The following is a 6,276-nucleotide window of genomic DNA, read 5'->3' on the forward strand; positions in this document are numbered from 1 at the left end:
CCCTTTACTGTCAATATCTTGATTTCTGCTAAGGCACCAGCACTCTCACCCATCATGACTTTGTTTCGTTGGTGCAAGTATCAGCACAGTGAAAAAGGAAAATAGCATCTTGTTTTATGGAGAAAATAGTTGAAACCTTTCAATTGCTCCTGAAAACATCTCAGAACCCTAGGAATTCATGAATCACAGAGTGCACTGCTAGTATACAGCATTCATTCTGCAATTGACCCTAGATGCTTTCAAAATATTTCAGATGCTTTTTAGCTACTCTCCTGCACATTTTTTAAAAAATAAATTGATCTTTATATGAATCTGTGTTGTTTTATAAGACTAGATCATTTCCCACTTTTAAAATACTTCAATTCTATTACTATTCTTAGTTATGATATGCTTTCACTCAAAATGTTCAAGAAACTGTCAACTGAACATATTTAAACTACTTTAGAAGCTTTCTGCATTCCAAAGTAAGTCTGCATGAATGCAAATTATTCAAAGCCCTGTGTGCTGCATAGGTACAACTTACGTAAGAAATATTTGCTTCGTTTAATTCCTTTCTGTCAACTTGCTTCTTTTCATATAGACAGTTCATTTCCATTTATCTCTGTGAGAGCTCAATTGTCTTTGATGACTCAAGATTAAAAAAAGTCAAAAGAGAGAAAATATGTGTCATTCATTTGGGCAAATTATAAGACATAAAATGTATGAGATGAAGACCTGGTGAGACACTTTTCAAGAGCAAAGTTTAAAATAGAAAACTACTGATCTTGTACTGGGGAAACAGAGATCCTAATTGCTGTCTGTAGGTGGAGAGAAGCAGCTTTTTTTTTTCCACAAAGATTAAGCAAATAAGGATATGATTCTTAGGGGAATCAAGAATGGGCAGTGGCTCCATCTCCTCTTTTGCTTACAACTCACATCTGTCATTTTCCTTCCAGTAAGTATTGGAAATGGACATAAACTTGCCTGCATCACAATTAAATTACCCAAGTGAGGAAATCCATGTCCTTATTTTAAGATATTCTGTTCAAACTAAAGTAGTCTCAGCAAATTTACCCTGAGGGTTTCCTGGGATGCTTTGAAATGCTCTTTTGTATACATTTATTTGGTGCAACCAATGTTGATTCAATGCCAAATCTGTCATAGACACTCTAAGGATATGAAACTGAATATAACTTGGTCCCTTTCTGTAATGTATTTATAAACTAGTGGAAAAAATAACATTCACATAATGCTAGATTACTCAAAAGTAACTCATGATAAATTCTCTAAAGGTTTAGAGGTAAAGATAAAAATGAGGAAAAAAATAAGTGAAGGTGACATTTTTAACGGAACTCCCATTGGCTAAGATTTTAACAGGTGGTGAAAATTACAAAGGCATTCCAATTATAAATAAAAGACAAAATGTGCTTGACAGTTGGCAATAAACTCAATTAACTGAAGCCAATTCACAGGGACTTAATACAGAAGAAAAAAATGAATTAACATCAGAGAGCTATGCTTCAATTTAGGTTATTCCACTTACACTTATGTGAACTGGACACATCATTTTATCCTTTTATGACTCAGTTTTCATCTGTAGAATTAGCATTATGAGCCCTGCCTTTCCTACATTATTAGACTCAAATAACACATTCACAAATGTGCAAGAACTATGAAATAATATTCTTCGTGGGTTTTTTAACTTGTTTTAAATAATTTTTAATATTTGAGGTGGAGTCTCGATCTGTCACCCAGGCTGGAGCACAGTGCTGTTATCCCAGCGCACTGCAACTTCCGCCTTCTGGATTGAAGCGATTCTCCTGCCTCAGCCTCCTGAGTAGCTGGGACTACAGACGTGCACCACCACACCCAGCTAAGGTTTGTATTTTTAGTACAGACGAGGTTTCATCATGCTGGTCAGGCTGCTCTCAAACTCATGATCTCAGGAGATCTGTCCACCTCGGCCTCCTGAAGTACTGGGATTACAGGTGTGAGCCACCAAACCTGGACATCATGTGTTTTATCATAATTTTTACTTAAACAATTTTTATTTAAATATTTATTATAATACCTGCCTGAAATATATACATCGAAATTTAGTATTTGTCAATGGTAAAAATGCATACTAGGAGGATAAAATAGAATATGCATCGCATAGTTTAAAGCACCACTAATAAAATTTTCTGGAATGTTGGGAATATTCTAGGTCTATCTTGACTAATATAGGGGCCACTTGCCACATTTGTCTATGCAGCGATGTGAAACATGGTTACTGCAACTGAAGAACTACATGTTTAATTTTTCTTAATTTTAATCAACATAAACAAGAGTTAAGCACCACATGTGGCAAGTGGCTCTTGTATTAGTGCAAGTTTCAAAAATGGTACCTACAAGACCAAAAAAAAAAAAAAGTGACTGAACATTTTTTATTATTCATATTTCTACTGAGTCTAAGATTTCAAAGTAAAAATGCTAACCACGAATCTCCTAGAGGCAAATGAAGTAATTATTTTAAATAGCCACTGACTATGGAAGATTACATAACATATAATTTATTTTAATTCACAGGGAAAAGCAATGATCAAGTTACTTTACTTTTTCATTAAAGAAACAAGTTTTTGCATAAAAAATACACATTACATATAATTAACAAAAATGCCAAAGACTGGAGAAGTATTTCCAATACATAGGACAAATACAATGCTAATTGCCTAAAAGTATAAAATTTTGTCATTCAGTAAGAAAAATGTATAACCTAATAATAATCAAATGTAGGACATGAATAGGAAAAGAAATATAACTGGGAAATAAACATTGGATTGGTGATCAGTATGATTATTTTTCTTTTTAGACAGAGAGAGATTTAACAATTTGGGGAGTGGATGCTGAAAATGTCTACGAACTAGGCCACTCCATACATTGATAAAAGGCATTAAATTGATGTAGCCTTTTAAGCAAAGAATTTTGCAAAATAAATTTCATAAACAAGAAACTATACTTCTAAAAGTTAATGTGGAGAAATAGGAACATTTATGTATTTTTGATGGGAGTGTAAATTAGTTCAACCATTGTGGAAGACAGTATGGAGACTTTTCAAAAATCTAGAACTAGAAATACCATTTCAGCCAGCAATCCCAATACTGGGTATATACCCAAAGGATTATCAATCATTCTATTATAAAGACACATGCACAGGTATGTTTACTGCAGCACTGTTCACAACAGCAAAGACTTTAAATCAACTGAAATGCCCATCAATGATAGACTAAATAAAGAAAATGTGGCACATATACACCATGGAATACTATGCAGCCATAAAAATGGATGCATTCATGTCCTTGGCAGGGACATGGCTGAAGCTGGAAACTATCCTTCTCAGCAAACTACTGCAATAACAGAAAACCAAACACCTCATGTTCTCACTCCTAAGTGGAAGTTGAACAATTAGAACATAGGGACACAGGAAGAGGAACATCACACACCAGGGCCTGTTGGCGTGAGGGGCTGATGGGGTGGGATAGCGTTAGGAGAAATCCCTAATGTAGATAGTGGGCTGATGTGAGCAGCAAACCACCATTGCATGTGTATTCCTATGTTAACAAACCTACACGTTTGCACATGTATCCCAGAATGTAAGAAACAGACACAAATATGAATGAGATATTCATTTAAGACTGCTCATAGGAAGCCAACTTTGGCCCTGTACCTGCTACTGTTACCATGGAGAAATTGTTGGAGCTGGCAGTCTAGGAATCAATCTTCTCTCAGCCTTTAAGCTCACCTGGTCAGAATCCTTGGATGAGCCTATGGGACCCTTCCTCTTAGCTCCGTGGTTTGGAACCAGTGGCTTTGGGACTGTAAGAGGATAGACAAAGATTCTCAGGGGCTGCTAGATTCTTCCCTGATGGCATCAGGCACTTCCAGTCAGTCAGAGGATGAGGAGTCACTGGCAGGGTAGAATTGGTGCCCCGGCCTTGGGCACCATCTCTAAATGGAGAAGCTCCTCCAAGTTCAACAAGAGGAAGAAGTTCAACAATGAGCAGGTGGAGAGCAGCCTGGCAAAGGGGGCCAGTGGGGTGGAACCAGGGCACTGTTCAGGGAGTGAACCCTCTTCCAGTGAGAAGAGGAGGGTATCCAAAGCCCCCAGCACTCCTGTGCCACCCAGCCCAGCCCCAGCCCCTGGACTCACCAACTGTGTGAAAGAGAGTAAACAGCCACTTCAGGTGACCAAAGATCTGGGCCACTGGAAGCCTACACATGATCATCAATGCAGCCTGCTCATCAGTGCTGTGCTGCAGACCAACAACCTGACATCCGTCCACCTGGGCGTGTAGTTAAGCTACCACTTCACCCTTGGGGAAGTCCCGGAGCACTAGTATGCTCTGCTCTATGATCCTGTCATTCCAAGTTGGCCTGTCAGGCCATGAGGCAGTGGCACCTGGATGATATTGCAGCCATCAGAACAAAGCCCTTTCCAGCAAGGCTAAGGAGCAGCTGCTGAGCAAAGTGGGATCGACCAGCCAGCCCATCTTGAAGACCTTCCAGGACCTGCTACACAGACACCCTGATGCCTTCTACCTGGCCCGTACCGCCAAGGCCCTGCAGGTCCACTGGCAGCTCATGAAGCATTATTACCCCCTGGAGGGCCAGAAAATGCAGTCACTGCCCAAAGGGGACCAAGTGCTGAACTTCTCTGATGCAGAGGACCTGAATGATGACAATAAGCTCAAGGACATGTGAGATGAGGTCCTGGAACATGAACTGATGGTGGATGACTGGCACCAGAAGTGAGAGATTCGGCAGCTGAAACACAAACTGTGTAAGTGGCAGGTGCCGGTGGACAGCATCACAGGCATGAGCTCTCAGGACTCTGACAACCAGACACTGGCAGTGCTGCAGGGCCACATGGTACAACACCTGATGCACTCATGTGAGATCACCCTGGGCAGAGCAACCAACGATGACCAGATTGATGCGGATCTGTGTCTGGAGGGTCCTGCCTGGAAGATCTCCCGGAAACAAGGTGTCATCAAGCTGAAGAACAAGGATGATTTCTTCATTGCCAATGAGGGTCGATGGCCCATCTACATCGATGGACAGCCAGTGCTGTGTGGCTCCAAATAGCGCCTCAGCAACCACTCTGTGGTCGAGATCACCAGGCAGCCATTCATCTTCCTCATCAACCAGGACCTCACTGTCCTCATCCGGGCAGAGGCTGCCAAGATCACACCACAGTGAGGAATGGCAGCAGGACCCCTGGGCCCTCTCTGGCCTGTTTCCCCTACCACCGCAGCCCCCTTGAGCTGGGAACTCAGGCTCCTGGAAAATTCTGCCCAGAGTGGACAGGGTGAGGCTCAGCTGCAGGCCATTGATTTGAGCCTTTGAGGGAGAATAGAGCTGGCCTTTTTGAAGCCAGCAGAGGCTGAGACACTCCGGCTTCCCTAGAGCCAGAGCCCCTCCCCCTCTTCCTCTCTCTAAAAACAACCTCTACCCCCATTGCCACCTTCACTCCTGTGTCTCCAGTTGATTAGCTGCAGACTCTTCCTTTATTTTCTTTTGTAAATAAAAAGCACCAGGTTCAAAAAAAAAAAAAAAAAAAAGGCTACTTATAATAGTACAACTGAAATGATGAAAATATTCTTAAGTTCAAATGGTTAAATAGTTTATTCATACTAGAGATGGGCCAAATGTGCATTTGTTTAGACACTGAATTGCCAATGTTAAAATTACTATTCACCCAAAGCTGAAGTTGAGGCCAAATAACCGCAGCTTTCTGAGATAATAAAAACAAACTTTTATCAGAAATTATTACCATAACTATTTAATTTCACACTTTAGTTGTCTTTTTTTTTGAATTTTACAGAGTACAGGCATAATTATTTCAGTCTGCTGCTAATGAGCCTATGTACTATAATTATGCTCGTTTTCAAATGAGATCAGTAAAGGAGGAAAGTTTTGAATCTTTATTCTTCTCTAAGACATTCTTCTTATCTTTATCCTTAAAATCTTTTTGTTCTGATCAAAAGTAATTTATATTGTGTATTGTACATGCTTTTTGAAATCTTACCCCTCACTGAATCTGAAAGGAGAAAGTTGACATTATACTCTTAATTTGTCATCCCAATGGTAAAGAATCCTCAAACACATTTTATTAAGAGATTCATGGCCTATGTAAAAATTAGATTTGGTTTTTACAAGTTTATTTTGTTTAATGTGATGAATGATAGAATATTAAATAACTCTTGAATGATATGATCTAAGCTTTATTACTGTAGTCTATATTATCACTTAACATTC

General features: G+C 39.7%; 1 pseudogene; it reads left to right on the forward strand.

Moving 5' to 3' along the window:
• The first annotated feature begins 474 nt into the window (after nucleotides 1-474).
• Nucleotides 475-5,217, forward strand: LOC108309265 (annotated as a pseudogene).
• The last annotated feature ends 1,059 nt before the right edge of the window (nucleotides 5,218-6,276 follow it).

Source organism: Cebus imitator, unplaced genomic scaffold, assembly GCF_001604975.1.
Source record: "Cebus imitator isolate Cc_AM_T3 unplaced genomic scaffold, Cebus_imitator-1.0 Scaffold5, whole genome shotgun sequence".
Taxonomy (NCBI): Eukaryota; Metazoa; Chordata; class Mammalia; order Primates; family Cebidae; genus Cebus; species Cebus imitator.